We start from the raw sequence: 25,081 nt of genomic DNA on the forward strand, positions 1-25,081 counted from the left end.
CTTACCTTTGAATATAAGTTATTAACAACTTTTATTACTGTTTATTAAGATAACTTGGGGTAAATGTAATTATTTATTAAGTTGCTGATTTGTGATCTGTCAGGGTTGTCTTTCACAAGTATCTCTTCCTTCTTAATATTTTAAAGGAGATAATTTTACCCCAATATAAAAATGGAGAAAAATGCATGAATGATTATGTGATTGATTAAATAAGGGGGGGGGGAAAGCTCATATTGTCTTGAGTTGGGTTCACCAGCCCAGAAAATTCTGAGGTAAGGATTCAAGTTCAAGTAGATTGTTTAAGGGATGATCCTAGAAAATGCTAATAGGAAGTGAAAAAGTGACAGAGAAGGGAAGGAAGCCAACAAATGGGGAGTTATCAGGCCATTTCCTTCAGGGGCAACTGAGGATCTCTATGAATGTGAAACATTCCCCAGAGTTATCCCACTTAAAGGGTGCAATAGGAGTATTTACCTCTCATCTTAGTTGCCGTTCCTGGGGTTATTAGTTCCCTAGCACTTTCAACTTTCCTTGTATAGCTTACAATTGCTAGACAACCAAAGAAATACCCATAGCAGTGATGTAGCGGCTCGAGGCTGTAGAGGTGGATACAGAAGGATATAAGAAGGTTTGTCAGTGTCTGCTAATCATATGAAGAGATAATCAGTCTCACAAGGAATCAAATATATGCAAATTAAAACAATAAAATACATTTTGACAAATTAGAGTAGAAAAGCTATTTATTTATTTATTTATTTATTTATTTATTTTGAGGAGGAGAGAGATGAAAAGTATCAACTTATAGTTGTTTCACTTTTGTTGTTTTATTGATTGCTTTTCACATGTGCTTTGACCAGGGACTCAAGCCAAGCCAATGACCCCTTGCACAAGCCAGTGACCTTGGGGTCATATCGATGATCCTGTGCTCAAGCTGCCAACCCCACGCTCAAACCCATGAGCCCATGCTCTAGTCAGCAACATTGGGGTTTTAGCCCGGGGTCCTCAGCATCTTGGGCCGATGCTCAGTCCACTGCAACACCAGTGGTCAGGCTTGCTTTTTTTCCCCCCACAAAGTGGAGGATGTTGGAAGAAAACATATACTACTGCTAAGATAAACATTAGTACAATCTTTCTTTCTGTAGAGGCCATATGGAGTATGAATCAAAAGCCTTAAAAATGTGCTTCTCTTTGATCCAGGAACACTGCTTCTAATAATGTCTTCTGAGAGGATAATTAGATTAGTATGCTGTGTTCATTGAATCACTGATTATAAAAGTTGAAATGATCAGAAAAATCTAATGTGAAACACCATTCAGCAAATAACTTCAGTATTTAACTACATAGTAACTACATAGAAGTAATTTTTAAAAATATGTTTAAAATTTATTTATTGATTTTAGAGAGAGATGAAGAGGGAGAAAAGAAACATCAATTTCTCCCTCTATGTGCCCTGACCAGGGATCAAACCCATAACCTTTGCCTATCTGGACAATGCTCTAACCAACCGAACTATCTGGCCAGGGAAGAAGAGGGTGATTTTTATTAATAAAACAGAAAGGTTAGATTAGAATATCATGCCGTAATTGTAATTGAAGGGCAACAGAATATGCCACACTAAAATATGACTCAGAGTTTAGGACATGCCACTCCAAAAGATTTGGTGTACTGATTATTTTGAGCTGTAGGCACTTGAAAAACAGAAAATTTGGGGAAAGGCTGTCTCTGAATCCCCCTATGTGCTTAAAGACAGATCTTCCCAAAAGAATTCAATTGTCATAAAAAATATCTGTTCCCCACAAGTTTCATCAACCAGGGAAGATTAATGTATCACAGGACAGGAGACTAGACGTCAACACCACACCCAGAAAAACATTGTCACAAACTATCATATTTACCATGTATTCTTCAAGGGTCCATCGATCTTTTCTAAAAATAATTTACTGTCCCCTAAGAGGCCTACATTCCTTCTTCCTTTCTCTATTAATATGATATTTAGGCTATGAATTCAAAGCCACCCCAGAAAGCTACACATTTCCCCCTGTGTATCTCCCATGTATGCACGAAGTACACATTAATAACTTTTGTTTGTTTCTCTCTCATTAATCTGTCTTTTATTACTGGGGTCTTAGCCAAAAACTCTGAAGAGTAGGGAAAAATTACTTTTCCTCTTGCAGAATGAATGAACATGACTACAGGCAACAACATGAATGAAATCTCAAATAATATTGACCAAAAAAAGCCAGACACTAAAAAGTACATATTATGACTATATAAAATTTATTTGAGAAAGATGTTTATCACAATTTTTTTATTAAAAAATTTAAATGTCTAATAATAAATAATTAATAAATCTCTCATCCCTCTGGAATACCACGTAGCCATTTGAACTAATGAAGCAGAAATGATTACCTGAAAATATACTTTTAATGTTTTTTTAAATTGATTTTTAGAGAGAGAGTAAGGGAGAGAAAAAGACAGAAACATCACTCTGTTCTTGTATGTGCACTGCCCTGACTGGGATTGAACTGGCAACCTCTGTGCTTCAGGACAATGCTCTAATTAACTAAACTATCTCGTCAGGGCTTTTTTATTTTTTTTAAACTTATTGATTTTACAGAGAAAGAAGATTGGGAAATGAGAAGTATCAACTTATAGTTGCTTCACTTTAGTTGTTCATCGATTACTTGTCATGTGTGCTTTGACTGGGCAAGCCCAGGGTTTTGAACCAGCAACCTCAGTGTTCCAGGTTGACGCTCTATCCACTGCACTGCCATGGGCCAGTTTTTTATTTTTTTAAGAGATTTTATTTTAAAGGGAGAGAAAGAATAGGGTTGGGGAAGAATAGAAAGCATCAACTGGCTTCTCATATGTGCCTTGATAGGCAAGCCCAGGGTCTCAAACCCGCAAGCTCATTATTCCAGGTCAATGCTTTATCCACTGCACCACAACAGGTCAGGCTCTTATAAAATACCGATAAGTGTTCAAATCAGATACTCCTATTTTTAAAAAATATGTTTGGGTATGTTGCGTGCATATAAAAAAATCTTGGATGGATGAATATAAGAATGTTAAAAATAGCTGTTGTTGATTGGTAGTAACACAGGTTTAAAAACTTTTTAAAATATATTTTTGTAATTTCACAGTTACTTATAATGGTATTGCACATTATAGTTATTTTAAAGTACAAAATTAATGTTATTTGTAAAAGTAAACACATTCAGCCTGAGCAGGTAGTGATATAATGGATAGATCATCGACCTGGGATGCTGAGGACCCAGGTTCAAAACCCTGAGGTTGCTGGATTGAGTATGAGATCATAGACATGACCCCATCGTTGCTGGTTTGAGCCTAAAGGTTGTTGGCTTGAAGCCTAAAGTTGCTGGCTTGAGCCCAAGGTCGCTGGCTTGAGCACGGGGTCACATATGAGAAGCAATCAATGAACAACTAAAGTGACACAACTACGAGTTGATGCTTCTCATCTTGCTCACTTCCTGTCTCTCTCTTTGTCTCTCTCTCCTTCATGCATGCTAAAAAAAAAAGTATCCACACACATATATAGTTTATGAAATTATCATATAAAGTCCACTTAAGATATAGTAAATGATACATTAAAAATGCCAGTTATGCCTAGCCAGGCGGTGGCACAGTGGATAGAGCGTTGGACTGCGATGCAGAAGACCCAGGTTCGAGATCCCAAGGTCGCCAGCTTGAGCGCAGGCTCATCTGGTTTGAGCAAAGCTCACCAGCTTGGACCCAAGGTCGTGGCTTGAGCAAGGGGTTACTTGGTCTGCTGTAGCCCCACGGTCAAAGCACATATGAGAAAGCAATCAATGAACAACTAAGGTGTTGCAACGAAAAACTGATGATTGATGCTTCTCATCTCTCTCTGTTCCTGTCTGTCTGTCCTTATCTATCCCTCTCTCTGACTCTCACTCTGTCTCTGTAAGAAAAAAAGAAAAAAAAGCCAGTTATGTAAAATAAATGTAGAATAGTAATTCACTGTGAAAGCTACTTGGGTGAGCTGAAAAGTATAAGATATAGATCAAACTAATCTGAAAGAAGAGTTTTTTTGTGTGTGTAAAATTAAAATCAAATTATTCTTTTCTAGAAAAATGCCCCATAACACTATCTCTTTTCTGTATTCATGAGTATGGGTCATAATAATTTTGTCTTGAATAGAGTTATAGCTCATATAATTTTACAACTTGGAGAAAAAACTTATAGCAGAAACCAGAATTAGAATAACCAGAATTAGGATAACCAGAATTAGAAACCAGAGTCATGTATAAAAGTTTGTGTAAATCCTGTAGCTAGAAATGTGAAACAGCAACTGAGGGTACATTTTCTAATAAGATCTAAAGGCTGTGGAAACAATGATGACCAAAATGTTATGACACTTTATGGCTCCAAATCATGGTCACATACATTATCTAATTTGTTTCTCACCAAAACCTGTTTAGGTTAGGGCATTATTACTATCCTTGCATCACAAAGCCCCTGAAACCTAATAAGCTTTACCTGTTTTTTTTGTTTGTTTGTTTTTTACACCTTAGCTAAAATAACATGCATCTTAGGAATCAGAGATTTTCTGGTTCTTCAGCTGATTCTTTTCTTCCAGTACTGTGCACTGGATTCAGTCTCAAGGCCTGCTCTCGTCCCAAGTTCCATTAGGCGGAGTATGTATAAACCCACGTTTTCTCATTCGGTAAAATAAGAATAGTAATATATATAGATCAGAGCAGTTGTTTCCAAACTATAGTGTGTATCAGAATCATTTGGAGGGCTTATTTTTTGTTTTAATTAAGATATAATCGACATACAACACTGTATAAGTTTAAGGTTACAATGTGTTGATCTGATAATTAGAGTGTTTGTTAAAGCACAGATCGTTGAATCCCAGTCCCAGTTTCTGAATTAGTTGGTCTAGGGTGGGGTGTGAGAACATAAATTTCTAACAAGTTCTCAGGTGATACTGCTGCTGCTGATCCAGCGACCACTCCCTGACAATCACTGCTTTAGGATCTATTAACTATTACTTTTACTGAGAGTTGGTTACATTTATCTGTCAATGGCATTCTAATTACAATTTAGATTATAAATTGTTTATAGGTGTCTCTGTGTGTGTGTGTATATATATATTATATATATAATATTTATATAAAATATGTACTTGAGGTAATTTCTTCAGGTATTTTATGTTATTTTTAACTGTCAGGTTTCTCTCAAATAAGTCAAGTCTTTGCTATGTTGTACCCTTGTGTGAATTTATGAATAATATCTCTAATATGAAAATCACTGTTAATTTTGGGTAAGAGTAGTGTTTATAGATAGCATTGTTTATTAAACAAATGTATGCTAAAGACCAGCTTTCATTATATGAAAATAGTATCTGAGCTGCCCACTTAAAATTTTACCTCACATCCTGTCAGAATCGCTACTTACCAGATTCTCGATGTCACGAGTGAGAGATGAAGTATTACTGTTGTGGAAATGAAAAGCCAATAAAGCAGAGTAAATGAAGTATGTGCTGCTTATTTGTCCCTCACCTTTTCTACAGCTACCCTTGGAACTTGAAAGTAATTGTACAACCTTCCCCTGCTAGAAGAACTCTCAGGATCTGGGTCACAGACACAGTCCCCAGGAGAGAAGTGGAACTAAAAAGGGCTATATAAGAGCTACAATTTATCAAGCACCTACGTGACTGGCGCTGTGCTAAGTTACTAGGTGACTAAGACCCAGCCCTTAAGAAACTGATCATTTAGACAAGTAATCAGAAAATTATGATACTTGTGTGATAAGATGTGATGCCTTCTGCCTATTAATCTCACAGTTCAAAGTAGAATTGACTTTTGTTGTTCCTAAGTACACCTTGATCAAGCTTCAAAAGAGAATCTTATTCTAACAAGTTAAAAACAGTCATTTTTTTAATCCATGCGTTTCATTAAGTTTTGTATCTTTTAAGCATTTACCTTTTCCAGACTAAAAGTAATCTTTTTATATCTTTAAATATAAAAATAAACAATAGTAAATTCTAATCTTAAACAGTGCTAACTGGGCTTTACCAATTAGATATAAAATCTTTCTTTTTCCCTGTGCTCAAGCTAGTGAGCCCATGCTCAAGCCTGATGAGCTGCACTCAAGCTGCTGCACCCCCCCCCAAACCATCCCCAGTTAAGGCACATATGAGAAAGCAATCAATGAACAACTAAGGTGCCGCAACAAAGAACTGATGCTTCTCATCTCTCTCCCTGCCTGTCTGTCCCTATCTGTCCCTCTCTCTTTCTCTGTCACACAAAAAAACTTTCTTCTTTTTTAAATTAAATTTAATGGGTGACATTGATCCACAAGAACACCTAGGTTTTAGATAAATATCTCTATAGTATTTGAACTGTTCATTGTGTTGTGTGCCCATTATTCAAAGTCAAATAATTTTCCATCACCATATATTTGGCCCTCTTTACTCCCCTTTCCCTACTGTCTCCTTCTGTTAACCACGTCATTTTTGTCTATGTCCATGAGTCTCGGTTTGTTTTTTTGTTTTGTTTTGTTTTTTGGTTTGTTTTTTTTAAATTATTTTTCTGAAGTTAGAAGCGGGAGACAGACTCTCGCATGCGCTCAACGGGGATCCACCTGGCATGTCCACCAGGGGGCGATGCTCTGCTCATCTGGGGCGTTGATCTGTTGCAGCAGGAGCCATCCTATTGCCTGAGGCGGAGACCATGGAGCCATCCTCAGCACCGGGGCCAACTTTGCTCCAATGGAGCCTTGGCTGCGGGAGGGGAAGAGAGAGACAGAGAGGAAGGAGAGGGGGAAGGGTGGAGAAGCAGATGGGTGCTTCTCTTGTGTGCCCTGACCGGGAATTGAACTGGGGACTTTCACACACCAGGCAGATGCTCTACTGCTGAGCCAACCGGCCAGGGCGGCAGTTTTTTGGGTCTTTTAAAAAGATTTTATTTATTGATTTTACAGAGAGAGGAGGAGGGTGTTAAGTGAGCAGTATCAACTCAGAGTTGCTTCACTTTTAGTTTACATTGATTGCTTGTTGTATGTGCCTTAACTGGGCAAGCCCAGAGTTTTGAACTGGCGACCTTAGCATTCCAGGTTGATACTCTATCCACTATGCCACTATAAGCCATGCCCATAAGTCTCAGTTTTCTATTCCACTTATGTTAGATATAAAATCTAAGAATCCTTGGCTGGTTGGTTCAGTGGTAGGGCATCTGCCTGGCGTGTGGATGTCCTGGGTTTGACTCCTGATCAGGGCACACAGGAGAAGCATCCATCTGCTTCTTCATCCCTCCCCCTCTCACGTCTCTCTCTCACGTCTCTCTCTCTCTCTCTCTTCCCCTTCCCTCCTACAGCCATGCCTTGATTGGAGCAAGTTGGCCTGGCGCACTGAAGATGGGTCCCAGACCTCTGCCTCAGGTAGTAAGAAAAGTTCAGTTGCTAAGTAATGAAGCAACTGCCCCAGATGGGCAGAGCATCGCCCCCTAGTGGGCTTGCCAGGTTCATCCCGTCTGGGCACATGAGAGAGTCTGTCTCTGCCTTCCTTCCTCTTAACGAATAAAAAGAAGTAAAAAAAAAAAAAATCTTAAGATTGATATCTTTTTGTCTTTTGAAGCTGTTAGTCCTACTGATAAGTGAAACTGACTGTTGATGTTCAGTGGTTAGCCTCAAGCTAAGCTAAGTGTCTGCAGGCCCAGGCCCCACAATATTTCACATTTAGATCAAGGACTAGAAACTTCTGATGTTTAGCCTTTTACTTTGAAAGAGAATCAGGAGAGAACGTCCTGATCCTTAGAGAGTTCTATAGGCTCTTTTTTGACAATGGGATCTACTTACTACCTAATATGCCTTATTTATTTATAATCATGGAGACTATTTTGCTATTTGAGTGTTCTGTTATTTCATTTTTACAATGACACATATTCTTTGTTTAGCTTCATTTTTCTCTCATAGGGCTTTGGTTTGAAATAGCTCTGGAGGGGATTTCATGTCCTGTAGCTATCTAATTTAGAACTGCCCTTTCATTTCTCATAGTAATTTTTAGCTTAATATGCTAATCAAAGCTGTCTCATTTATTTCCTCTTCTTGTTTCTCTGTTATCACATGACTTTTTTTCCCCTGTTATTTGAACAAAGAACCAAGCAAAAGTCCCACAAAAACCATATTATTTGGAACAATTAAAATAATAAAAATGTTAAGACAAGATGGTATTTATTTATGGAATTTCTGTATTAAAAATCATACCTTGAATTTATGTCACAACTGTTGCAAATATTTATCTTCTTATTATTCTCAGGAAGGAGAAACATTTATTATAATCTCAAATGAATGACTTATCCAGTTTCAAAGTTAGTGAGCAGCAGAGGAGAGACAAAGTCTCCTTTCTTGATTCTCATCCTAGATGGTATTCTTTGTAGTAGATTTTGTTGCTCTTATTGGAAGAATATGCTTTTATAATATAATAATAGCCATTTAAAAGAAACATGGGTTATAACATTGGTTATAGATTAGGTTTTATTCTTTGCAGAAGCTTTATAGAAGTTTTCTCTAACAATTTCAAATGGATTTTCACTTTATTTGTAGGTTTATTTAGAAAATTGTAGGTGCCGTGAAATTCTATGTGGTGTTAGGTTATAGCATCATGATTGGTCCGTCTGGGCATATGTACCAATTACCTCTGAAGTTTTGTCCTCCATACTTTTTTTAGGTTATTGAAATATTCACATAGAGCAAACCAAAGTTGTATGTATCTCCCCAGGAGTTTATTATGTTTAAAAAAAACAAGGTGTTATGCTCTGGCTGGTAGCTTGGTTGGTTAAAATGTTGTCCTCGAAGCACAGAGGATGCCGGTTCTATTCCCGCCAGGGCGCACACAGAAACAGATCTATGTTGCTCTCACTCTCACTTTCTCTCTCTTCCTCTCTTTCTAGTATCAATCACTAAAAAATTAGAAACACTAAATAAATAAAATATAAACAAGGGGTTGTGTGGAAAATTTGAACATGACGTAACTTGGGGCATTCAAAGTATGGAAAAGTGGTTTACTGGGGTTGACTATGGGAGTTTTGCGGGGTTTGACTGTAAAAGAAAACAAATGAATTTCTTGAGATAATAGAAATACTGTATATCTTAACTGGGGCAAGGGTACCTGGGTATATATGTTTGTCAAAAATCATCATCAGCCTATACACAGAAAATTTTACATATTGTTGTATAAAAATTATAACTCAAGTTGATTTGAAAAGAAAAATACTCATATCATTATTATAACTCATACACTAAAGTTATTTTTCACAAGATGACTCTTTCATAGAGGATCCAAATTAGTTTCAATATGTTGCCCAGCAGTAAAATAGGGAACACTTTCAGGGGTTAATAAAAAGTAGGTAAAGGAAACTGTTCTAGCAATTGCTCTGAGGTGATTCTCTCAATTGCTCTGAGGGGTGTAGTGTGCTGACTCCCGATTTAGGCTGTGAGGATTTGAATGTAACTTAGCCGAATGAACTTGGGAGAGTTACTTAATTTCTGAGCACACCCCAATTTGCTCATGTATAAAACAGGGGTGAAAATGGTATCCATGTTGTAGTGTATGCAAAGATTAAATGAGACAATATGTGTAAAGAACATAGAATGTAGAAAAGGCTTCATAACTACTAGCTTTTATTTCTGGTGTCACTCCTTACAGGAACATGGAGATCCAGAAGAGGACCGACGCAGGCAGGAGCCAGTCTGTGTAGATAGACATCTGTTTTTCCCCTGGTTTTTGTTTTTCCTTCATCACATGCATGAGGCTCTCATGAAAGAAATACTGTTTTCCATTTCTGGGACAAGGATGAAGATTGGGAATATTGAGCTGAACTTGAGAGACTTGATTAAAAGTAAGCACAAGGCTGAGTTCTACAACATTCTCAACTCGTCCAAATGGATTTGGGAAGAAGGTGAATTTAACGGAAGGCATCTGCTCTCCCACCGTTCGCTCTCCTGTCTTCACCACAGCAGGTAGCTCTGCGCCAGACTAGACAGGTAAAAATAAAGCCCTGCCAGATGCTCACATTTCAAATCATAAGTCAAGAATCTGTGAGTCATTTTGGATTCTGTTTTCAGTTTTCAGCATTATATCTATCTTTAAACTACCCAATATTTAAGATCTCTTAACAAAATCAGTAGAAAACGGTGTGTATTTGAGTATAGTGTTGCTGCTGCTAATTTTAAAAATGTGTCTGAGGAATGGAATCTTGCTTTGTTTGACTTATTTGCTTTTTTCTCAAGCATTTACAAATTCTGTTTATATTCTTGAAGGGAAAGTAAGTAGATTTCTAAAATTTTCTCTGGAAAAAAAAAGGATAGTAAGTAAGAACATTTTGTAAGATTCATTCATTCAGAAATATTTTCCCATTTACTCAGGGTGTGTGTGTGTGTGTGTGTGTGTGTGTGTGTGTGTGTTAGACATTTTATGGAGTTATTTGACTGAATGTTAAAACTCTGGGATATGAAAACTATCTGAGTGCTTTGAAAACTCTGGCTGAGACTTCAGTTTTTGAAGTCTTAAAATTACTGCACAATTACCTTATAAGCTATTGTGCATGTTAGTTTGCAAAGGAGAAAAGGCAAGAAACTAACTTTGCTTAAATGGAATGAACTTTCACAATTGAATCTGTTTTGAGGTATGAGCTTCCTGAATCCCTAAGATGACTGTGTTCCTAAAATCACGTAGAAAAACAGAGGGGATGTCTCATCACTCGTGAGAATGGAAATGTAAGTCTGAGTATAAAATTGAAGGCATCCGTAGGAACAATGAAAACATGTGACTTAACATCTAGTGCTCCAAAGCAAGTGAGGCACTCAGGTCTTTCTTGGCAAAATGTATCAAATATATATCTCTCTTTAGTTAAGTGATAATGTGCAGGAGAAAGCCTGAACTATGTAGTTCAGATTAATTGACCGTGAGAAACTAAGATTTTTCCATTTTGTCACTTATTTAAGAATAAAATTTTCACATTAAAATATCTAGTAGGTTGATTGTTTCAAGCAATGTATATAATTTTAAGTTCATATTGATTATGGAGTGATTGGTGTAACCTATAAGAAATTCAAATGATTTGATTGTTATAAGTAGGAAAAAAACAAAAGAATTACTAAATAGTTGGGCAAACAGTTTATTCTACTATGAAAAAAACACTAGCCTGAGGTCTTTGGATATTTAGCAAAAGAACTTTGACCCACAATGAGGAAGTTTTACTGATAATTCTAATTTGCTAGTAATGTTCATAAAGAAATCACATCAACTTCCTGGACAGTTTTTTCTTCTTGAAAAGAATGGGGAGAGAGTTGTACTACATATTCTCAAGTTCTATAATTCTGTCCTATCTTAACTTAGATGAGATTTTTAAGATCTCTATGTATAGAGAGGGAAGATGATGCTTTTCTTTAAACTTTATGACTTTAGTGTGATTTCTTAAACTTTTCATTAATAAATTATATGATACTTATTATAGACAAAAAATATGAAGTTAAACAGTAGTTATATTATCATCTAAACTGGCAGGTAAAGATGGTGACTTAAATACACACATATAATTTTGATCTTTTTGGAACTCCCACTTAAATTACACATAGTTTAAACAGAAGCCAGGAGACAGTAGAGAAAAGACCTCAAAATTCTGAAGGAAATGATCTCTCAACTAGAATTTTATATTCAGTCAAACTATTGAGTCAAGGCAAGACATTTTCATACTTAAAACATTTATCTCCCCAAAATAATTTCTTAGGAAGTTGTGGGATGATATGTCTCACCAAAATGAAAAAATGAAGAAAGAAAGACATAGGATACAAAAAAATAAAACAATCAGGATATACAATTTAGGAAGGATGAAAGGACTCCCCAGGATGATGGTGAAGGGAGTTCCCAGGATGACAATTGGACATCAAGCTTAAAGTCCAGGTTGGAGCAGTGTGACTCAGAAGCATATGTCATTGCCATTTCTACCTAAGAATGTCTGGGTGAGCCTTGCCCTATCCTTATCTATATGTGGCTTTCTTGGGTCTTGTGCAGGTGAGGTTACATCTCTTCTTGTCCTGCTTGGGTTAGCTGAGGACACTCATTTACCCCTACATACATTCTGCTTGGACCTGTTCTTGAGAGCTGGAGGTTAGCCAAGCTGCGGTTAGAAACATCAAATACAGAAAATATTCCTAACTGATATCTATTACTTGGCCCATGCTCTGCCAATGTCCCAGTTGTGGTAATAGAAAGTCTGCTGTGACCCAGAATTATACTGTAAGCATCCTGCTATAAATTGCTCTTTTCCATATAACATTATTTTTGTGCAATTAGTCTATGTATACATTTATCTCTAGTTCATTTCTTTTCATAACCATATAGTAGGCTATTGCTTGACTATGACTTACTAGTTGGCTCTTTTATTGTTTGGATTTTTAGTTTATTTATTTTGTTGTTACAAACAATGCTTCTATAAATATTTTTGCACATCTCTCTGTGAACATGGAAAAGTTTTTATCTGGTATTTACTTAAACAGGAATTGCTGGATTATGACATTTGTTCATAACTTGATGGATATTCCTCAATTTTCCCTAGTAATTTTTACCAATTTTACTCCGAGTAGCAATGTATCAAAGGTTTTCCTAGTCCTGGCCTGGTATCTCAGTTGGTTAGAGCATTGACCTAACATGCCAAGGTTACAAGTTTGATTCCTGGTCAGGGCACATACAAGAATCAACCAATGAATGAATAAGTAAGTAGAACAACATATTAATGTTCCTCTCTCTTTCCTTCTTCTAGCTCTATAAAAATTAATTAAAAAAATTTTTTTTAAAGTTTCTTCTGTTCTCCATTTTCACCAATGCTTGGTCTTACCAGACTTATTAAAGTGTGCTAATTAAATAATTAAATGTGTGTAAAATGTTTTCTCATTATGATTTTCATTTTCATTAACAAGTGACCAATGAGGCTGAATATCTTATAGTGTTTATTAACTATTCAGGTTTCCTGATTTATGACTTACCTGTTCATATCTTTTGTTCATTTTTTATATTTGAATATTCACCTTTCCCCCTAGATTTTTTTTTTTTTTTTTGTATTTTTCTGAAGCTGGAAACGGGGAGAGACAGTCAGACAGACTCCCGCATGCGCCCGACCGGGGTCCACCCGGCACACCCACCAGGGGCGACGCTCTGCCCACCAGGGGGCGATGCTCTGCCCCTCCGGGGCGTCGCTCTGCCGTGACCAGAGCCACTCTAGCGCCTGGGGCAGAGGCCAAGGAGCCATCCCCAGCGCCCGGGCCATCTTTGCTCCAATGGAGCCTTGGCTGCGGGAGGGGAAGAGAGAGAGACAGAGAGGAAGGAGGGGGGGGGTGGAGAAGCAAATGGGCGCATCTCTTATGTGCCCTGGCCGGGAATCGAACCCGGGTCCCCCGCACGCCAGGCCGACGCTCTACCGCTGAGCCAACCGGCCAGGGCCCCCCCTAGATTTGAGAAGTAATTTATATATTCTGAATAATAATCCTTTGATAATAGATGTTGTAAGCATCTTTACCCAGAGTGTAGCCTATCTCTTCATTTTTATTATAGTGTCATATTTTTTGTAAATGTAAAAAAAAAATGTAGCCTGACCGGGTAGTGGTAGTGGTAGAGCGTTGGACTGGGATGTGGAGGACCCAGGTTTGAGACCCTGAGGTCACCAGCTTGAGCGCAGGCTCATCTGGTTTGAGCAAAGCTTACCTGCTTGGACCCAAGGTCGCTGGCTTGAGCAAGGGGTTGCTTGGTCTGCTGTAGCCCCATGGTCAAGGCACATATTAGAAAGCAACCAATGAACAACTAAAGTGCCACAATAAAAAACTGATGATTGATGCTTCTCATCTCTCTGCGTTCCTGTCTGTCCCTATCTATCCCTCTCTCTGACTCTCGCTCTGTCTCTGTAAGAAAAAAAAAAGTATAATAAACACAAACAGCTTGACTAGGTCGTAATGCAGTGGATAGAGCATCAACCTGGGATGCTGAGGACCCAGGTTTGAAACCCCAAGGTCACTGGCTTGAGCATGGACTCATCTGGCTTGAGTGTGGGCTCACCAGCTTTAGTGTGGGGTTTCTGGCTTGAGTGTGGGATCATAGACATGACCCCATGGTTGCTGGCTTGAGCCCAAAGGTCGCTGGCTTAAGCTCAAGCTCACTGACTTGAGCAAGGGATCACTGGCTCAGCTGGAGCACCGCACCCCCCCCCCATCAAGGCACATATGAAAAAGCAATCAATGAACAATTAAGTTGCCACAACAAAGAATTGATGCTTTTATCTCTCTTCTTGTCTGTCCCTCTCTCTGTCTCTCTCTCGCTAAAAAACAAAACAAAACAAAACAAAACACAAGGTACACAAAATTTACAGATAAAGTTCAATAACTTTTTACAAATAAATATATCTATATAAGTATATTATGTGTATTCTAAAGCATTTTAAAAGTGTGGTTGAATTAACAAATCTTTTTCATTATGGTTTGTGATTTTGTGATTTAAGAAATCCTTCCCTATCTCAATCATAAACACATTCTCTTTTTTTTTTCTAAAAATTTTAAAGTTTTACTTTTCTACATTTCATGGACTTGAAATCTTTGTGTGTGTTCCATAGGTCTCTGTTGAGCTTTGCACCATACTCACTCTTAATTATTGTAACTTTATCATAAAATTTAATATTGGGTAGAGCTAAAATTGCTCCATGGTTTGTACCATAAGCTCCCAGTTGGTCACTGAAGTATGAAATCACTTAAATGATTGTGCTCAGATTAGTAAGGGAGAAACTGCACTAGACTCGTGGTAACAGACTCTGCCCTCAGTTCTGTCTCATTTGTGTATGTATCTTTTTTTATTTTTTTATTTTATTTTTATTTTTTCATTTTTCTGAAGCTGGAAACAGGGAGAGACAGTCAGACAGACTCCCGCATGCGCCCGACCGGGATCCACCCGGCACGCCCACCAGGGGGCGACGCTCTGCCCACCAGGGGGCGACGCTCTGCCCATCCTGGGCATCGCCATGTTGCGACCAGAGCCACTCTAGCGCCTGAGGCAGAGGCCAAGGAGCCATCCCCAGCGCCCAGGCCATCTTTGTTCCAATGGAGCCTTGGCTGCGAGAGGGGAAGAGAGAGACAGAGAGGAAAGCGCGGCGGAGGGGTGGAGAAGCAAATGGGCGCTTCTCCTGTGTGCCCTGGCCGGGAATCGAACCCGGGTCCTCCGCACGCTAGGCCGACGCTCTACCGCTGAGCCAACCGGCCAGGGCTTGTATGTATCTTTTTGAACAGGCCACACTTCTGTCTAGCTTCTTCAACTTGTTCATCTTAAAACATGTTAATTTGAATGTCTTCCATAAGGTCCCTTCCAACTCAGAAAATCTAGGCTCCATCAGACTCATTAGGCCATATTTCCAACAACTCACCCACTGTGCCCAATGAGGAAGCAGGATGTTATGAGATTCACCATTGAGAATGAGTATATCCAAACCCTGATTTTTTTATTTTGTGTTTGAGGACAAAACTGGATTATCAGTTTCTTTTCCTTTTAAAGTCTTCTCAGATCTTGTTAACTGTCTAAGCTCAGAAGAGAAACAACTGTCATCAATTTCTCATAAATTTCTCGTCGGTAGAGTTTGTACTTCTAAAACTTCGTCTACACAGAGATTTTAGTTGGCCTCATTGGGACCGTAAAAATACCTCTTCCTTTTTCAGAATGGATTATTTTGAGAAGTTATATAAATGAAAATCAGCATGTAGTTTTATCTTGGTCAGTTTGAATTAGAACCACCAGAAGAATGTTCCTGCTTTTATAAAGTAATTTTGTTCCATAGTGACATGTCATAAGTAGTATATCTTATTTTAAGAGCTATATTAAGTCATTTACATTTATGAAATAACTACTTAATTGGAGGGTAAATGTAATTAATTATTCACAGTATTGAAGACAAAGTTTTTTAAATGAGGATTCTATAGACTTCCTTTAAAATGTTACTTATTAGAAAATATTGGAAATATGGCAAGGCAGGTACAAAGTCAGGATTTTCTGAGTTGGAAGCCATCTTATGGAGCCAAATCTTCATGTTTTAAGGTGAGAAAGCTAAAGTCCGGACTTGCCCCAAAATTCAAATTAGCAGACCCCTTCTGCTCTAACTCTTCTAGATTAATTGAGATTTATCTATGAACTTTCCTCATATTATTAAGTTTTAATGTTAAACATACATTTAAGGCAGTGGTGGGATTCAGCTGGTTTGTACCAGTTTGGCAGAACTGATACCTAATTTTTTGTTGAGTTCAGCGACTGGTTGTTAAAATGGGACTTGTAAGACTATACTTTCAGGGATCATTTCTATAGTTTGTTAAAATGGCACTTGTAATCAGGGTTCTCCCTAAGGTGAGCACCTGGGCAGCTGCCCAATGTGGAAATCACAAATTTACATTCCTTACTCTTTTTTAATATTTATCTGTACAACAGCGTATTCTAAGCATCCGTAGTAATGTTCATTCCATCCATAGGTAAAGAAAATTGCAAGTGAGGATGCCAATCAAGAAGCAGTATGGAAATATCTTAAATAACAGTTTTATTGTTTTTTGTCAGGTATTATTTAATATTTTTTTCATTAATATTTTAAAACTCTTTTATAACATAATCTAGTTTTGTATAAATCTTTTATTGTTTTTATATAAGTATTAAATACATGAAATAATAAACTACCTTTTGGTATATTATTTTTTTTATACTTAAAATAGTCATTGGTGCAGAGAACTGGTTGTTGTTAAATTATTTGAATCCTACCAGTGATTTAAGGGAAAACCTGGGTTTTATGGAGTCTAAAATAATTCAATTTGGGAGAGTCTTTAAAAAAAAAGGACACAAAGTTAAAAATATAAAATTAAGTATAGCCCTGACTGGGTACTAGAATATTGTCTTAATACACCAAGGTTGCAGGTTTGATCCCTGGTCAGGGCACATGCATGAATCAACCAATGAATGTATAAATATGTGGAACAACAAATTGATGTTTCTCTCTCTTTTCTCCTATCTTTCTAAAATCAATCAATAAAAATTTTTTTAAAATTAAGTATGAAAGAAAATGTTTATTTAGAAAAGAAAATTGCCACAACGAATTGGTGAAGATTTAGATATTCCAGTGCCTTTCTTCTAAGATCTCTTTCCTCAGTTTACCAGAAAGACATAGTCACATTTCCAAGCACAGCCTGCCATCCCTTCCCCACTGAGAATTCTGTAAATCTCGGGAGCAGCCAGTATTTGTGGTTTCATCAGCTTCATGGTAAACCTACTTCTGCAAACATCATTCGCATTATTTCATTAATGTTAAGAAGCAGTACAATACAGAAAATCAAGTCATCTATACTTTATTTTTATGTCATAGCAAAAGACTGAAAGCACATATGTTATCTATGTAATGGAACACATGGAAGTTAGCTAAAAATAAGGAGAAATGATTCATTTTATTTTTGTCTTTTACATGCTAGACTCTCCCTTGTTTTCAGATGAGGAAACAGAGGCTCATAGAAGTAAAGCAAGATGTCCAAGGAGATACAGCTATTTGTATTTTATCACTCCAGCCTCCCACTAATGATTCCAAAAATGACTCTGCTCAAATGCTCTGGAGGGGCCCAGTGCAGAAGATGCAAAATGACAAATAAGGCCTTTTCCTGATGGTGGAGCTCAGAAGCACAAAACATTTCCTCAAAGATATCAGGCTCATGTCCCTTTGCAAGCCTTCTGAACAAAAATAACAAACCACACAGCCGGTTGGAGGTAGAGTTTGGGTTATTTCCCAACATTTTAGTTTTAAATACATTACATAACTGCAGCCTGCTATGTACCAATGTACACTGATTTCAATATATTTCTTCGTAGCCTCGTGATTTTATCCTTTTTATCACTTAGTAGATTATAGTAACATATCCAGAACTTACAATTTCTACAATAGAGCAAATTGAATTGATCTGAACAGCCGCTTCAATACTTGTGTGCTGAAAAATACTCAGTTTTGGTTTTTTTTTGTATTTTTCTGAAGCTGGAAACGGGGAGAGACAGACAGACTCCTGCATGCGCCGGACCGGGATCCACCTGGCACGCCCACCAGGGGCTACGCTCTGCCCACCAGGGGGCGATGCTCTGCCCCTCCGGGGCGTCTCTCTGTCACAACCAGAGCCACTCCAGCGCCTGGGGCAGAGGCCAAGGAGCCATCCCCAGCGCCCGGGCCATCCTTGCTCCAATGGAGCCTAGGCTGTGGGAGGGGAAGAGAGAGACAGAGAGGAAGGAGGGGGGGGGGTGGAGAAGCAAATGGGCGCCTCTCCTACGTGCCCTGGCCGGGAATTGAACCCGGGTCCCCCGCACGCCAGGCTGACGCTCTACCGCTGAGCCAAGCGGCCAGGGCCGAAAAATAGTTTTAAAATATTATATGTTATATACCTGGCAGATAGGTTAAGTGCCCTGGAGCTTGCTGTTCGAAAGTTGAGAGAACCAGTCTTGATTTTGCCCCTGCTATTAACTGCTCTTCTGCAACTTGATGATTTGTCTCCTTTGGATGCAGGCCACAAAGTTCTTAACCTCTATCAATGTAGGGTCTTTGACTATGAAATGAAAGTGTTAGATTGAGAACTCTGAATCAGTCAATGATTTAATTTTTTTTTTTTTTTTTTACTGAGAACTGATATATAAGAATGTTTATTCTAGTATTATTCCTAGGAATGGGGTGGTGGTGGGGTCAGTTAGAAATAACCGAGGAAACCTACTGGGCGAATGTTTAAGTAATTTGTATTGTATTATTACCATGGGATATTACTCAGTTATTACAAGCACCAACATAGATATACATACAGTAGTGCATATAGATCTCAAAAGTAGTATATAGTAAAAAGGTAGTAAAAATCACTTCTGTAGCATAATACAAGTTATGTAAATTATTAATATTTATTTTAACACAAAACAACAGTATGCATTTTACAAAGATAAATGGATATTCAAATATATCAGGTGCCACAGCTGGAGCTGGTGTTGGGCGTGGAGATGAAGGAAGAAAAGGTATGCTGGTGGGAAGAAAGGGTTTGCATGGACCAGTGATTCTGGGATGCTGGACAATAAAAGATATGATTAACTCAATCCCATGCACACAGGAAGTTCTGTAATAGTCACTTGCTTAGGAAAGACTATGTGCTTGTAAGAGCCAACATCAAAAATATTGACTGAGAGCAAAATAGTATGAAATATAAAGTAACAAATATAGGAAATATAAACCTCATAGAAATTTAAAATTACTGATAAAGTAAGGAGAGATGAATTTAAGGAAACAATCAGAAATTATATATTAAAATCAGGTCCTCAATTCACATGTGTAAATGTGGGTCTAATCTGGGTCTTGAAGAATTTACAGGAAATTCACAGGTGATGATAACAAAAAGTTAATTGCTTTCAGCCTAAAACACTCACCAGCTTCATTGTTTCTGTTCTTTTTCCTTCCTTTAGCCAGATTATTTTTGGCTATACCATCTCTGGCTTGTTTCTATAGCCAGTACTAGGCTTCCTCTTCCTTTGGCTGCCGTCTTGGCATGTACATTACTGATATTTCTTTTAAAGAAGTAAATAGTTCTTGTTTTGACCACACCCAATGTTATCTCTCTCTCTCTCTCTCTCTCTCTCTCTCTCTCTCACACACACACACACACACACACACACACACACACACACACACACAGAGCTACTCCTAGAATATTGAGTAAAGCCAACCCTACAATCAGTGTCTTCGGAGTTAAATTTAATACAAGGGTAAAAGAAGTGGTATAAACATGATAATGTTAACAAAAATGTCCCAGAGAATTCCAAGATGTTATTTATTCTATTTAAAAAGAGATTACTAGGATCAAAACCTCTTTCTTATTCTTTATTGTAGTCTCCATTCCTATAGCCTAAATCTAACTATTCAAATTATGCTAATAAATATGATAAGTTTACTATTTTATCTAGAAAAAAAGATTCTGATCATTATAAATCCCATTACCAGGTAGCGATTGGGTTTTAAGTCCCCTGTAATTTTTTCTGTGACCACAATTTAATGGTTTCTCTCCTTTGGCTGTGCATTTTGCCTTGGTATTTAGAGACTTTGTACGATAAGAAAATTATAATATAGAGGTTCAAGATAATATTTGTTGCTTAGAATGGAAAGAATTTGAAATATGTCATTGTTATTTTATTTATCCATCATTAGCAGGGAATGAGAAAGTTCAGGTTAATGAATTTCCTAGATACTCCATGTTTTTATTTTTAAAGGCCAAATATTGTTATTATAATGCTATGATGTTAATATTACTATTACAGTACTTGGAAGAAAATACATTAAATTTTTACTTCTTGGCTTTATTTCACAGAAGACGTTGGTTATCTAGTCTACATTTGTGGAGGTGTTCGTCATTAACATGGAAAAGTAGCTATGCTTGCTGTACAGTGGTGTGGCGTGGTGGTTAAACAAGTGGGCCCAGGAGCTAGACCACTGGGGCTGCATCTTGGTTCTGCCAATTATGAATTTTATGGACATGGGCAACTTATTTAACCTCTGTGTACTTTATAGAGTTATTATGAGGATTTAATGAGGTAATATTTGTAGAACACTTAGAATAGTGCCTGTCACATAAGAAGCACTCTTTCTGTGTTTATTATATAAAAATAAATACACTTCAGCAAATGTTATTGAGGAGAAATGTGACAATGTGGATATCAACTCATTAGAATCATGTCTAAAATTAAGTTGTATAGCTTGAAGATCTTTATCATAATTATGCAGATGGCCTTTAGTTCTTGGATGAAGAGACAGCTATTTTAACTTGCTCAGAAATGGTCCTTTTTCTTCCAATCTTCAGTTGTGTTCTGAATAACGGGGTTCAACTGCTAGGTGTTCTCTGGTTATTCTGTAAATATATTCTGCATTGAATGTCACAGTTCTTTACTCTTTCCTCCTTGTATATACAAACGCGTACATAAAGTAGCAATCATTTAGCGATAGGTGGGGCTAAGGGGAAGAAGAATGGATAGATAGCACGGTGTATGATGGCTAGACAATCTCCTCTGTGCTCTGCTCTCTAATGCTAACTTCAGAGAATTGCCATAGTTCCTTGACAAGCAAGGTTTCTTAAAAGTTTTTTTTAGGCCCTGGCCGGTTGGCTCAGTGGTAGAGCGTCGGCCTAGCGTGCGGAGGACCCGGGTTCGATTCCCGGCCAGGGCACACAGGAGAAGCACCCATTTGCTTCTCCACCCCTCCGCCGCGCCTTCCTCTCTGTCTCTCTCTTCCCCTCCCGCAGCCAAGGCTCTGTTGGAGCAAAGATGGCCCGGGCGCTGGGGATGGCTCTGTGGCCTCTGCCTCAGGCGCTAGAGTGGCTCTGGTCGCAACATGGTGACGCCCAGGATGGGCAGAGCATCGCCCCCTGGTGGGCAGAGCGTCGCCCCATGGTGGGCGTGCCGGGTGGATCCCGGTCGGGCGCATGCGGGAGTCTGTCTGACTGTCTTTCCCTGTTTCCAGCTTCAGAAAAATGCAAAAAAAAAAAAAAAAAGTTTTTTTAAACCTAATTCGTGTCTTTTCTACATAAAAGTAGGTACAAAGCTATTAATAACTCATGTAAGTCATCGTTTAGATTGACTCTCCTCCTCTCCCTGCACTCTCCGTCTTAAAAAATGCCCAACAAACGCTCCCAACCCAGCTCTGAAGCGACCCGTGCTGTGGTGCTGTGATTTTTTGGGGGGTGCTCCCAGGGCCCCGCCGGGGTCGCGCAGCTGCGGCTGGAGCGCTGGCGCTGGTCTGTGGGCTGGGTCTCCTGGGCTACACTTTCTCCGCCACCAACTTCACCTCCACCTTGATGCAGCCCCTGCTGCCTGGCCAGTGCCCCAGAAGTGTGAGTGCCCCTAGGCGGTGCGCACTGTCAAGGGTTTTACTGCAACCTGGCCCGGGTGCTGGCCGACCTGACCCCTTAGGTCAGTGGTCCCCAACCTTTTTTGGGCCACTGACCGGTTTAATGTCAGAATATATTTTCACGGACTGGCCTTTAGGGTGGGATGGATAAATGTATCACGTGACTGAGACAAGCATCAAGAGTGAGTCTTAGACGGATGTAACAGAGGGAATCTGGTCATTTAAAAAAAATAAAACATCGTTCAGACTTAAATATAAATAAAATGGAAATAATGTAAGTTATTTATTCTTTCTCTGCAGACAGGTATAAAATGGCCCATGGACCAGTCCGCGGCCCGGGGGTTGGGGACCACTGCCTTAGGTGACAACCTCCTCCTCATCAGCAGTCAGCTGGCCTCTCTCAATCCAACCTCGCTGGAAGTGGCCTGGAGGGGGTGCACTGCGCTCTCTTGACCTCAGTCACAGCTTGCTGGCCTATCTCAGCCCCTTGGCTTTTCCCCGCTGCCCCTGAGGCCCTGGTGGGACTGATCCTGAACCACACTGTACCCCCTGCAGATGAGCGGCAGAAACGGAGCTTCGAGCGTATGGTGGCTGCTGCCCCCTGAGCCTGCCAGCTGCTGCGCAAGCTCAGCTACCTGGAGCTGACCCTCAGCCGCTTTCTCTACCTACCCCAGGACAGCTGGCCCGACTCCTTGGTCTCAGGCACCTGAGCAACAATTTGCTGGTGAGCCTGACTTCTGCCCTTCCGCAGCTTGACACATCTAGAAAGCCACCGCCTGGAGAAGAACTCTCTCAAGGTCCTTCGCAGTGGTGTCCTGGCAGAGTTGCAAGGCCTGCCCCAAATCAGGGTCTTCCTGGACAGCAATCACTGGGTCCGCAACTGCCACATGGCAGATTGGTGGCCTGGCTCATGGAGACAGAAGTAGTGAGTGGCAAAGCCATGCTCACCTGGGCAGTTCCGGAAAAAATGAGGATGAGGTTTTCCTGGAACTCAAGAGCTTCGACCTGGACTGTGACCTTATCCTCCCTCCATCTCTGCAGACTTATTATGTCCTGATAGGCACTACCGTCCTACTGGTTTCGTATTTGAACCGTAAGGAGATAAGTAAGTGGATGCATAACATCAGAGATGCCTGCAGGGATCACATGCAAGGGTATTATTACAGATACGAAACCAAGGCAGACCCCAGGTTAACAAACCTCAGCCCTAATTCGGATGTCTGAGAAACGTTCAAGGACAGGACAAAGACAACTTTGCATGAGGTATAGACTTAATCAAACTTTATCCCGTTTTAGGCTTGCTATACCTCCATCCTCCACTGCAGACACCACTGGCTTTGACCGAAAGCAGTGAAGGGAATTCGCTCTGGTCATGTAAAGTGTTTTGGTGTGGTCTGTTAATGTAAGAGAATGAACAAGTGCGTCATAGTCTTTTGTCCTTATCCTTTTCTTGAAACTCAACACATGTGAAGGCATTCCTCAAGTTTCTGCATGAACATGAACTCTGCATGAACATGAACTCATGGCTGTTTCTCTTAGTACAATTCGAAGTGTAATAAGTGTACTAACACAGATTGCATTCAATGAAAGCTGTCTCAATCTTTTTGAGAAAAATACTCATCAGTTTTATTCTCATGTACCTAAATGAAGAAAAAGATTGCATCGCATCAACTGGCTTTAGATCTTAGTAAGCTCTTCAAAGTCACTCTGTAGTACACAGGAGCACCTGATTCTGAGAGCAGGCTTACATTTTACTGTCTGGGTGTTGTAAAAAATAACTTGCAGCTTCAGATAAATTTTTTGATAAAAATGTTACTTTTTTGATTGGCATTTATGTGCAACCATACAGAAGTTGTTCTATAAACTGCATCAAGATCCAACAGGCTAAATTGTTTATAAAATATTCAATAGATTTCTTAAAAGAATATTTTAAAATGCCCAACAATCAAAAATAACCAACCAACCAACCATGCATCCTTTTGGAATTATTCTTGAGTTTGTAGTGAATGGAAAAAGTGAACCAAAGAGCAACCTTGAAGGTAGCCAAGGGGATTTTAATTTAAGGTATGATTGTAAAATTTTACAGTTGGAAGGGTCTATAAAGATTGTTTATTTTGATTTCTTGAGACCAGGAAAAGTTAAGTGACCTGACAAAAATCACAAACCCAGAACTTGACATTTTAAATGCTGATGGGGTTATAAATTTTCTTTTTGTCATGATATTTACTATGGGCTCTGAGAGATAACATAGGTTGTACTAATTTGTTTATTTCAGTTGCAAATGATTTTTAAAAAATAACCCTCCAAAACCTAGCCTAATAATTTTTAAAAAGGGAAAAATTATTAGTTCTCGTAATTAAGAAGGCTAGGGGAGATTTAGCTTCAGATATCCCATTGATCCAGGAGCTCAGATAATGTGAACACACCCATTGTCTTCACCATGCATTTACTGCACTCTGTTATTCTCAGGCAGATTCTGAGAATCAGCTTCATATTTGAAAGATGGTGGGAGCAGCTCCAGACTACTATATCCTCTCAGATTCGAGTTTAGTAAGAAAGAGCCAGGGGTTCCAGAAATAGGTTCATATCATCCTATTGGCTCTGACTGGGACTGCCATCTACAAAGCAGTCACAGAGGCCAGGAGAAATGTGAGACATTGATGGCTCAGGCTTAGATCACGTACAGTAAGAATCAGTACACAAATGATCTGAAAAAAGTTAAACACGTATGTGTCCTTTATTATGTTGTAAAAAACAATTATACAGCACGTACTCTGCCAGGTTGTTCCAAGGATTTTACAACTATCAACCTATTTAATTATCTTAACAACCCAATGAGATAGGTACTATTACTATCCTATTTTAGAAAGGAGAAAATCAAGTCACAGACAGGTTGAGAAACGTGCCCAAGATTGTAGTTGGTAGTCTACAGAATAGTCACAGTTACACCAGAGGCCATCTCATTCTAGAATACCTGCTTTTCCGTTGGATGCACCCAGTAATTTAATTATTTCTTTCTATCTAGTATAGCAGTCTTTTTTTTTTTTTTTTTGTATTTTTCTGAAGCTGGAAACGGGGAGAGACAGTCAGACAGACTCCCGCATGCGCCCGACCGGGATTCACCTGGCACGCCC

The 25,081-nt window shown here is 38.9% G+C and overlaps 1 pseudogene; it reads left to right on the forward strand.

The window, feature by feature from the left end:
- Nucleotides 1-9,838: 9,838 nt before the first annotated feature.
- On the forward strand, nt 9,839-23,171 carry LOC136381506 (trophoblast glycoprotein-like; annotated as a pseudogene).
- Nucleotides 23,172-25,081: the final 1,910 nt, after the last annotated feature.

The sequence above is a fragment of the Saccopteryx leptura genome, chromosome 9 (assembly GCF_036850995.1).
Source record: "Saccopteryx leptura isolate mSacLep1 chromosome 9, mSacLep1_pri_phased_curated, whole genome shotgun sequence".
Taxonomy (NCBI): Eukaryota; Metazoa; Chordata; class Mammalia; order Chiroptera; family Emballonuridae; genus Saccopteryx; species Saccopteryx leptura.